Below are 12328 nucleotides of genomic sequence, written 5' to 3'. Positions count from 1 at the left end.
ATCTCTTTCCTGGTGGGACCCTGATACCATAAAAAAGACAGGCCTGTGACGTTTTCTTCCCTAGAATACTGGTGGTTACATTTAACTGAAGAAAGAATGAAACACAATTTAAAATACCGAGTGAAATTTAAAACGCTCCCTACCCTCAACAGCTGTACCTACCAGAAATCATTGCTTTAAGAAAAAAGAAAAAGCACATTGTTTAATTAATAGTTTAATTGAAAGTTATTTAATTAAAAGTTTAATTAAATAGGATTGATAGAGGTAAAACCAGCTTGAAATAATGAAAAGTTTAAACCACAGAATTATATATGTGTTATTCCCTCCAGGTAGGCAAATATGGATTAACGGCTAACCACACAGTCTAGAACAGAGGTCTATTGACCTATTTTCAGTTTTAGGGAACAGCACTGCTTGATTCCAGTGCTTTCAAACATGTGTGCACCAAGTCATTTTGTTTAATAGGATAAATACTTTACTTGCTTTCTTATTCCTGTTACTTGTACACACAGATATTCTATGTGTAATTAACATAAATGTCAGTAGCGCTGTGCATGATCAGGGACTCTGAGGAGGGATCTAAGAGTTTTGTGTTTGGTGCTGTTCAGACACTTGAAGATTCCATTTGGGGGAACATTATCTCCAATGTGGGGCTTTCAGAATGATTGGATGATGAGAGCTGGAAAAGCCCCATGTTCTGATCCTGTGTGGTGAGGCAGAAGGGCAGAAGGTTCTGTGAGCAGATGCTGGCATCAGTCTCTCATTCCAGTACTCAAATCACAGAGCTCTATAGCTTCTAGGTTGTCTGACCTCAGTCATGTGGTTGAAGTTCCCACATCTCATTTTCCTCGCCTAGAAAATAGGGACGGTGTTAAGACCTTCTATGAAAGGGTGGTTACGAGGATAAACTAAGTAACACATCTCTAACACTCACGTCCCGGCTGGCTGACAGTAAGGACTCAGTAATGTGGAACATTATCATGTAGAAATTTGATCAAGAATGATCTGCTTCGACTTGGTGACACAAGTAATTTCAGGGATCCCTCGTCATTTCGGGTCTTGCTATCGGTATTTTACGAAAACCAAGTGGCTCTGCATTACTGTCATCTTCCAGCCCTGAGCAGGCGCTGACGTGGAACGCTTTTCTGAGCCTCTGAGCAGATGATTGTCTCATAGACAGCGATTCACAGTTCCAGGGGCAGGAACTCAACATGCAGACCTTCCTCTTTGTCCTGATGGTGTGAAATGAGGGATGCATTTCTGCCTGTGATGATGGTACGAGCCATTTTTTACTTTCTGTTGCCTACAAAGTCACCGCAAATTTTCTTTAGTCAGTACTGGGATTAGGAAGGGAGGAACGGGTAACGTTGAGAGGGTAGAAACTTCTTTCGTTCTAGAAAGACAGAATGAGCTTTGCGCAGTGGCAGTATCGTAGCCAATGAGGTTTATCTGAGGCGCGATTATTGTTAATAGAAAGATAGAATGGCTATGTTGGCTGTTCAGTAATGAGTTCTCTATTAAAATGGAAGTAGCCCTTGGCAATGGTCCTTAGCTAAGTCCCCTGCACAATTCCCTCATAGTATGGAAAAGGGAACTTTCCGTAGAGGGTGATGTCTTTGGGGATTTTAACCAGAATGGGACCCAGCATAGGTGGTAGGGAGGGACGAGTTTTCAGAGCCAAGAAATAAACTGAGAATTCACAAGTCTGGTCATGGTACAGCAATCAGACAGAATCATTTTAAAGGCTCTGTCTACCTTCATCACTGTCTAATCAGTGACTGAGGAGGGGGGCTAAAGTCTTCAATGAAGGAAACTAGGAAAGATGAGGTCTTTATACAAGAGGGCTGAGGCCCCTACTCAGGAGGAAGTCTTGATATGAGCAGTTCCCTGAATAGATCACAGAAAAGGAATTGACACGGAAGCACCTTCCTGCACACCGGGTCATGGCTGGCTGGGAGGAGCCAGGGATTACTGAACATCATCCCAAGTCTGGGTGGAGTATAGGAAAAAAATATCCCACCCCACCTTAAACTCACTCCCATTATACGCTGGATCTCTGCCTGCTCCAATCTGACCCAGGAAACAGGCTGGATCTGGGCCAAGAGATGTGGCTCATGGATAAATCTGGCTGTGAGAGCTGAGAGAACGCAAAGGCAGGTGAAATGACACAGCAAGCTAACATCAGAATCTTGACCTGCAGAGGGCAGGGCCGGGTGAACCAAGGATTCTTAGATTTCACTCTGCATCAGAATCCCCCGAGGAGCTTACAAAACTACAGTTGCTCAGACCCCACACCCAAAGATATGGATTTATCTGGGGTGAGATCCAAGCATATTTATCTATTTAATACAAATTTCTCTTTTAGAAGAGTTTTAGCTTTACAGAATTATTGCAAAAAATAGTACAGAGAGTTCCCGGATACCCCCCCCCCAACACACACACACAGTATTAACACCTTACCGAACACTTGTGAAAATTAATGAACCAATACTGAAGCATTATTATTAACTAACATTCATACTTTATTCAGATTTCTTCAGTTTTTCCCTAATGTCCTTCTTCTGTATCAGGGTCCCATCCAAGATACCGCATTGTATTTCCTTGTCAAGTCTCCTGAGGGTCCTCTGAGTTGTGACGGTTTCCCACATTTTCCTAATTTTTGATGACCTGGACAACTTTGAGGATTACCGGCTAGATACTTTGTAGCCTGTCCCTCAATTGGGATTGTTTTGGTGTTTTTCTCATGATTACGCCGGGGTTATACATGTTGGCGAGAAAGACCACAGAGGTAAAGTGTCATTTTCATCACATCGTATCAACGGTGAATGCTACCAACATGACTTCTCACTGTTGGTGTTGACCTTGGTCACCTGGCTGAGGTTTGTCAGGTTTCTCCATTGTAAAGTTACACTTTCTTCCCCTTTTCTGTACTGTCCTCTTTGGAAGAAACTTGCTATGCACAGCTCACACTTAGGGAGTGAAGACTTACACTCTACATCCTGGAGGTTGGAAAATCGACATTTTAAAAAAAATTACGGTAAAATATACACAGTATAAAATTTACCAATTTGACCATTTTTTAATGTTAAATTTCTTTTTTCAGTTTCTTGGTAATTCTAACGTGCACCCAGGTTTGAGAACCACTCAGATACATGGAGGAAGGGGGCGATGGAGAGACACTGCGGTGTTTAGCATCCTACAGGACATCAGACCAGGTGTTAACATCTTCAGTGGATACTTTGGGGAGCCACATTCACCCTCTTAACTCTCTACCCCTTTTTGCAGCTGCTGTACGCTTATCTGTGCTGGCGGCTGCTGGAGGGGGAAGAGACCCTGGTCAAAGAAGAAACATGCAGTATATCAATACATGAGTAGAGGAAGAAGCCTCATCTTTCCATCTTTGTATCTCCCACAACCTCACACACACTGTTTGGCACAGAATATGACACAGTTTATTAACCAAAGAAGATACTTGATTGTCACTGACATATTGTCAAATTTCACAGCCTGACCAGGGTAAGCTTACTCCTCCAATGCCCAGGTATGGGTGACCTGTCCCACAGCTCTGACCTGGCTCAGATCATCTCCCTCTTTAAGTCACATGCTCCTCCTCTTCTCGTTCCAAACTTTGACCCTCACTTTGACACGAGGGGTCTGGTCACACAATCACTTGGATTTCCTCTTCTCTGTAAAACAAAAATATGTGGTCTTCATTCTTCTCCAGAGGCCTAAGAACATGGAAAAAGGAGTCCACATCAGGAAGCAACTCCTCAGTAAATGTTTCCTCAGCTCCCAATAAACATTTGTTAAATTAAGGTCCCAAATGTGATGATCAGTGAGAATACAAGAGCTTGGATTAGAGACAGGACCAGCCATGTGACGATAATCATGGATAAGGTGACAAAGATTAAACTTGTTTCTGCAGTCTGTAGTGATTACTTTAAATATTAAGGAAACAAAAGAGAGGAAAGGGTCAAATATGAATCTAAGACTGTCATGATGGCCAACTGAATTTTTATAGTGGTCATGTCTCCCACTGGGACAAAAAAGGCTTAAGCATGGGGAGATGGTGTCAGGCAGGAAAAACTGAAGGCTTTAGTCATCACTGCTTTTAGTGTCCAACTGGGAAGAGCCACAGAGGCAGAAAGAACTGCGATACAGAGGGCGACGAAGAGCCCAGTTTGTGGAGTGAAGCAGCAGGCAGGTCCCGAGCAGAGAGGGCCATATGGGGGAAGGAGGGGAGAAATCGCAATTCCAGGCTCTCTTGGGTGGCGGGAGTGGATAGCAGAGTGAGACAGATGAGTGCAGACAAGAATGCTGCCAGCGAGCGCGGCAGAACATCTGCTGAGGGGAAGCGGCTTTTCAAGGCGGCAGAGCCCAGCCTGAGTTTGCAAAACAGGAAAGGAACTTTTGTAAACACAAATTCCAACCATTAGCGGCAGCTATGTATGAGAACCTTCGTTCATGCAAAATTCCCAAGACAGCAAGATAGAGTCGGTGGTCTGAAGACAGCAGCTAAATTCCGGCTAAATGCCTCAGAAGCAAGCAGCCTGGAAGTGGTGAGATCTGAAGAGACTTTTATTCTACAAAGCTATCGTTCGGTTGAAAATAAGCTAATATTAGTGCTGCATTTTAGTTGGCCGCGAGTCTCCTCATCTGAAATAATTCAAAATAATGTGCTCTGTGCTTCTGAAGGGGCGAGCTGTAGCAGAAGCATCCTTCTCCTGGCGAGGTTTCCGAATGAGCGCAGAAGTCTGCAGGCAGCAGCAATGCGGGGTGCAGCATCCCTTTGCCTGGGGCACCTAGGAATTCCATTTGTTTTCATTTCCACTAATGAAAACAAATAGAGGCAGTCAGCTAGGGGGAAAGATACACTCTCTGGCTCTTATAAGGACCAGGATCCACTCTTCCTGAAGTCTGTGATGGGCAAGCCTATTAGTGTGGAACTTTTAAATAATTGGGAGAAACGCCAGAATTCACAGAAAGCACGCTGGCCCATGGCCACCTAAATGCATCTGTGTAACTTCTCTATCCCTACATCACACACGCAGGCAATGTACTGAAAAAGGAGACAACAAAGGACAAGTTCTGCTTTCCCCTTCACCATTCCCCCCCAGTTATTGTTGTGTATACTCCCATTTAAAAACTGAAAATAAGAGAAAATATTCTTAAGTTAACACCCCTGACAATTGATACAGAGTTTTGAGAGATCTGCCCACATCTTCCAAAGAAAGGAATGTGTATGTGGTACCCATTCCATGGAAAGTATATTTTCAAGGTATTTTGGCTGCTTTTAAAATATGATTTAAAAATTCCTATGTTCTTGATATCAGAATCTGCCCCTTCTATCCTTTCTGTCACCCAGATGAGGACTTGAAGAAGGGAATAGAGATGCCTCGTGGGAATACTGTGAACCCTTTTAAGATGCTGCCACGAGATGTCTCCTTTATCTTTCCATGAAATCCTCAGAGAACATATCCACTTCCAATCATGTGTTACAGAGTTATTGGGGGACTTCTATGAAGGGCCCACTATGAATTCAAAGTGGATGTGAGGTGAGAGCTGAGGAGTCAAATTAAATATGAGCTCCCCAAGAATGCTTTTATTCTACTTGAGTTTCTGTATTTACTTTTCTTCCAGGCTGTATTTACTCTTATCTATTGATAGCTTCAAAATTGTTGATTCCTTGCTTCCTAGAAGAAGCAGCAAGTGAGGGATATTTGTAATATTGTATTCGACAGTTGCAAACAGCAGAGTCTAGTTTGGTGGTTTCCACTATTTAAAAAAAAAAAAGATTGCAGGTAAAGACAAAGGTGTTAGCTCAAAGAATTATTTCCTAGAGAAATGGTCAAAACCATATCCCAGAACTGGCCTGAGGAAAAACCCCTTCTGCTGCCCCAGCCAAGCACTAAATGTCAAGAATTTGACTCAACCCAACCATTACAGCTGCCAGCCACAGGGCTACTTCTGCACCAGGAACTCACTCAAGTTTGCAGCACTAGAACGCACTGCCATTTGAAAGCCAAAATGCCTTGGTTACTATCTGTGCTGCCACAAACAGAAACTCCATACCAAGACTGTTCCCTTTTTTGCTTATTTCCAAAGTCATGGAGCCTACAGCACACGACAGCATGCTTGCTGCAAAGGATGCTGGGGATTTGAGTTCAGACTTGAACGTCGCAGGCTCACGCAGGAGGCAGGATTCCTGAGGTGGGGTTTCCCCAAACGTACAAAAGCAGTTTTAAGAGATGTTGGGAAGATACAATTATAACAGATGTTTACCAAAACAGTGGCTGGATATAGCTCTCTTTTATTCTGTCATTTCTATTTGTGCTCCAGTCACTTCTTCAGCTCATGATTTCATCAGCTAGATCCCATACTATGCTTCTCAAATTTTTTTTTTCAGTTGCGGGTGGGGATAATTAGCTTTATTGATTTACTTTTAGAGGAGGTACTGAGGATTGAACCTGGGACCTCATGCATGCTGAGCATGCGCTCTACCACTTGAGCTATACCCTCCCCTTTCTCAATATTTTTATACTTGAATATTTGCATGTGGAACCTAACTGGCTTCCATTCCACAATCTGAGCTGTATTGACTAGGTTAAAAGTGCACTGTTGAATGTTCCAGACCTTCAGTTTTTAGATCACCAGCAATGAACTACTCTATTCACACACATAATGATCTGTAACATTTTTATAACTTTGCTATCCCGTGCCAAACCACGTTTTTAAAGGCTTTCTTTAATACCATCAACACCCTTGCTCTTTCTTGCATCAGAATTGTTTCCCATGCTCACATTTTCTCTGGCACCAAACTCAGAGCTTCTGCACCTACAACTCTCAGTTACGGCTTTATATGCCTAAAAGTCTATATTTACTGGAAGACCTGTGTAGGAAAAGGAGCATCTAATTCAGAAGCAGACCAGTGCTAAAACAATAAAACCAACAGCAAACCCAACCGATAAAAGGAAACAGTCATTCTACACCCACTGAGGACTTTTACAATGTGCTGGGCACTGAATAACAGGCTAAGGATTGAAAGATAAAGAATGCAGGCGCTACTCTCCGGGGTGGTAAGACTGAGTCTGGTGAGGAAGGCAGACATGTTTAAGAGGTCTGACCGTACCACTGATGCAGGGTTTGTGTGAAGGGAGGGAGGGAGAGGCGATATTTGGGGTCATAACTTGCACATCTTGGGAACAACTTGTATTTCTGCCCGTGTCTTTCGTTTAAAAGTCTGCATGGATAGAGCAAATGTGGTGAAATGTTAACATTCAGGGCATCTGGATGAAGGGTTTATGGGGATTCATTGTACTATCCTTGCAGCTTTTCTGTAGGCCGGAAATCATGTCAACAGAAAAGTTAAAAAGAGAGTGAGTGTGACCTAAGATTTCATATTTTTGCAATATCAAATCACATTGACGAGTGAGCATGGAGATGTTTGATATTTCAGGCGGACCACAATAACTTCTTGAACTAGCCAGGGAAAGGATGGTATTGCACAATTAGGTAATTAATTAATTGTAACTTTTCCTTGAATTGAACGATTTGTTAATATCTCCCATTTTTGTGAGAGACTGAGTACCAATCAACTGACTCCCATTAGCTTGACTTTTTCTTGTGGCATATTATCTTGCATCTTCCTTTTCAGCATTATCATAGACTTATGCCTTTATTTAGTGTTTCAGTTAACTGTATGAATGATTATCATTTTAATGTGATGCATAAATTGTCTTTACTAAGCCATTACCAGCCATCTCTTTGGGCCAGTGGTTCTCCACATCAGCAATGTCTGGAGATGTTTCTAGTGGTCAAACTTGGGGGTGGGGGAGGGAGGTGCTACTGGCATCTAGTGCATAGACACCAGGGATGCTGCTAAACATCCTACAATACACAGGATGCCCTCACAGCGAAGAACTATCTAGTCCAAGATGTCTGCACGTGAGAAACCCTGCTTTTTAGGCTAACCTTGGTATTCTTTTTAACAGCACCTACAGACCCTGAAATGGCCTTAGTGTGCGCCAGATAACTCCCACCCAAGTGACTCCTAGGAACTGGCAATTTTAGAGATTTGCATTCTACTTGTCTTCTTAGATCTTCAAAAGGAGTGGAAACACTCCTATCTGAAGGCTGTGTGGTCCTGCCCCAATCTTTTCCCTGTTTTTCTCAAAATAACCCAGGTTTCCAGGTGGGTGGTCCATTACACCCTGGCCTCAGGCTCAGTCAGCCCTGAGGTGGGAGAGGGGCTCAGCCAGGCCACAATTTGGCCGTCAGAGCATCTTCTTATCTAAGCTTGCTGCCCATCCCCCCAACTCTCAGACTTCTTTGTGTCAAGTGGGTGGTGGGTAGAAAGAGGGGCTTCTGTTTTTAATAGCACACCCAGCCTGAAGACGTCTGGGCTGGGACGCCACAGGGACTGGGCCACCTTGCCCTGCCTTGCCCCATCAGACTCCCAGTGGGACTGCTCCTCCACCTGCGCTCTTGGGTCACATTATAGACCAAAGGTTTGTGTCCCTCACCCCCAACCCCAATTCATATGCCGAAGCTTTAATCCCTTGTGTGGTTGTATTTGGAGATGGGGCCTTTAAGGATGTAATTAAGGTTAAATCTGGTAATAAGGGTGGGTGCCAAATCAGCTACAATTACTGTCTTTTTATTTTATTTTATTTTTTACTGAAGTATAGTTGATTTACAATATTGTGTTAGTTTCTGGTGTACAGCACAGTGATTCAGTTAGACACACACACGTATATATATACTATTCCTTTTCATATTCTTTTTCATTATAGGTTTGTACAGGAGATTGACTAGAGTTCCCTGTGCTGTACAGTCAGACCTTGTTGTTTATGTATGGATTAGTGTCTTTAATAAGAAGACAACAGAGAGCTTGTACTCTCTCCCCTCCCCCTCCCCCTCCCCCACAGGAACACACTAAGGAAAGGCTCTGTGAGTTCAGAGAAGGTGGCCGTCTGCAAGCCAGGAAGAGAGTTCTCATCAGAAACTGTATCAGCCAGAACTTTGATCTTGGACTTTCCAGCCTCCAGAACCGTGAGAACATAAACGCCTGTCGTTTAAGCCACCCGGTCGGTGGTATTTTGTTACTGCAGCCCAAGCAGACTCATACAGGCCTTCTGTGCAGGAGCATCTGACCCTCTGTTAACTCGCATTGACGTTTGTTCTACTCACTAGCATCCACTTACTCTTTTAGAGCCACCCTCCACCTTGTGCGGGTTGAAAATAAAATTTTTATAGTATTTCCCTTTCACTACCATTTCTTATGAAAGTATTAGGGGAGTGTAGACTTGTCAAATCCTTATTTCCCGGCTCTGAGATTGTTGAAAACATATACACCCGTCCCCTTCCTCCAGCCCCAAGATTTGTAACTTTGGAGAGGCCTGCCTCCCCCTTCTTAGTTTAGGAAGCTTGTTTTTTCCTAAGCAAAATTCTATCTATCTATAGTTAGAAAGTCAATTATTCACCATTTCAGTTGCGTTGTCACAATACCATTTCAATTAGTGGACTGAGTAACTCTGGGTCATCTTGAAATCGGTGACACGTAGCTATCTATTTTTCAGTCGTGTTTAAACAAACATCTCTTGGCCAACCTCTTTGCAACCCAGCATTTATCTTTCAAACAGAAGTTTCAAAAAGAAATTATTTCTTGTTCACTTTAATCTATGGCTGGTTTATACCTCATTGAGACACTTGTGATTTCCACTTGAAGAGTGTCTGGTTCAGTGAGAAAAATTATTTTTGAGTGGCTATCTCTGAACACATTAAAAACAAAAAAAAACACCCCAATTAGTTTGAACGAATCGCAGAGCCCCAAGGTCAGAGCTGACAGTAAAGGAAAGATTAATTCACAAAATTTCAAGCATAGTTATTCATAATTAAAACTGTAATGTGGACTCAGGTATTCTCTATTCACCTTTTCAGGTAAGGTTCGTGAAGACTGAGCTTTATGTAATTCTATCAGCCTTGCGGCCACCTCCTCCCACATTTAAAACCTCTTATTTCTTAAATTCTTATTGTTCTCAAAATCTGCTGCCCCTGACAAAATCTAAAAGAAAAGGCAAAAAATTTCCCCTGCTTAATTTCACTCCCCTTGCCCCCCATCTGCCTCTGAAATGCCAGAAGTATCCAATTTCTGCCGAGAAAGAGCTTTGGTCTCAATTTTTATTACTACCCAGACTGGATTTTGTAATTTCATTTTCTGCTATAATACCTCAGGTATCTTTTACCCTTTGGCTCGAAGGAACAGAAGCAGCCAAGAAATGATAACTGTGACCACTGCCAATATTCAATCCAGGATGCCAAACTGTGTGGAATCAAGGAGACAATTGACATACTTGACAAATACTTCTTCCTTTATTTCTAGTCACATATTTTTTTCTTTTGTGACAAAGATGGTGCACTTCATAGCTTAGCATTCTGATGTTAATGCCTGTGTGGTTTGTCTAGTTCTTCTTATCAACTCAGCTATCAGGACACAAGGGCTTTGCAGCAATTCCATTTAACAGTGCATCAGTGACGTGATCCACAGAAAGACAAAAATGGACACATCTAGAAATATGAAGCTTCTATGGAGATGGGTCAAATGAGGCAGAAGATCCACAGTATTACTGCTGGGTGAAGGTAAGGCTCTCTAGTTCCTCAGAGTTCCCTACAGGGACGTTCAGTCATGGATGACACAACCAACATGGACCAAGGATGATACCAGGCATGAGAAATTCCGCTTGCTGGTCTCAGAAGGACTTCTACAAGTCCCACATGGTTATTCTGGAGGCTGTCTACCTTCCCACCAGCTTCCAAACAATTACAGACCATTCCCGAGTATTTGCTTCAGTTTAGGTGAAATGAGGGCAATTTTTCAAAAGCATCACTTGGCAGTCCCAGGCTTTAAACCTATCTGATGTTTGCCCAGGTAGCACCCAAGTCAAATGTGTTATCTCACCCTGGAACTCTCTTTTCCTTCTATGTATCACATACTGAGAACATCAAGATAGAGTCAACCAAGCAAAGAGGAATCTCAGAGCTACCTTTGACTTCTTTCTCACCCTTGTAATCCAATCAGGATCCACCGTCTGTGGACTCTTCCTATCAACTATCTTTTATTTTATTTTTTATTTTTTTATATAAACTAGATAAACAACAAGTTTCTACTATACAGCACAGGGAACTATATTCAATATCCTGCAGTAACCTGTAATGAAAAAGAATATAAAAATGAATATATGTATGTATATGCATGACTGAAACATGATGCTGCACACCAGAAATTGACACAACACTGCAAACTAACCATACTCCATTTTAAAAATTTAAAAATGAAAAAAAATGAATTATCCCCCTCTACGAAAAAAAGCAGAAGGAAGGGAGGAGTCAGGAGAGTGGGACCAGTAGAGACCTACAAGGAATCAAAGGATTGAGAAATAATCCAGGCAGGGAAGACACTTAAAGTGTGTGATACCAAGAATGCTATGCACCTTGGAGGAGCAAAGAGCAGTAAGTTCAACAGACAAATGGGAGGTGAGGGGTGTCTCTTCATTCCCACCGCACTTCCTTGGTACAGGTCTTCTTACCCTGCCATGTTCTGTTATAGCTACCCGTTCACGGGTCTCTCTCCATGAGGCTAGGAAAGCTTTATGAAAGGTCCACCTTTGTTCATCTCCTTATCTCTAGTGTGTATAGTAATACATATGTATTTCATTTATTTGGATTTCTGTTAACTTCAAATAACTTCTGTATTAATTTGCTCAGACACACACTCATGTTGCCCCATTAATGACCTTCACACTCAAGAACTGTGCAATTTAGAGCAAGAACATAAGGTCTTGAGATTAGTAGATACAAACTACTGTATACAGAATGGATGAACAACAATATCCTACAGTACAGCACCAGAAACTGTATTCAATAGCTTATAATAACCTATAATGAAAAAGAATATGAAATATATATATATATATATATATATATATATATATATATATGTATAGCTGAATCACCATGCTGTACACCAGAAACTAACACAACACTGCAAATCAACTAGACTTCAGTAAATGAAATTATAATCCAATTTCTTTTTTTTAACATTTTTATTGAGTTATAGTCATTTTACAATGTTGTGTCAAATTCCAGGGCAGAGCACAGTCTCTCAGCCATACATAAACATACACACACCCATTGTCACATTTTTTTTTTCCCGCTGTGAGCTACCATAAGATCTTGTATACATTTCCCTGTGCTATCCAGTATAATCTTGTTTATCTAGTCTACATTTTGAAATTTCAATTATCTTTTAAATCCATTCCTTTTCCTCCGT

At 41.9% G+C, this 12328-nt stretch overlaps 1 pseudogene; it reads left to right on the top strand.

The window, feature by feature from the left end:
* Positions 1 to 1409: 1409 nt before the first annotated feature.
* On the top strand, positions 1410 to 1484 carry LOC116277257 (U4 spliceosomal RNA; annotated as a pseudogene).
* Positions 1485 to 12328: the final 10844 nt, after the last annotated feature.

Source organism: Vicugna pacos, chromosome X, assembly GCF_048564905.1.
Source record: "Vicugna pacos chromosome X, VicPac4, whole genome shotgun sequence".
Classification (NCBI taxonomy): Eukaryota; Metazoa; Chordata; class Mammalia; order Artiodactyla; family Camelidae; genus Vicugna; species Vicugna pacos.
Note: the sequence above shows the minus strand (reverse complement) of the source record. Positions and strands in the feature narration are given on the sequence as shown.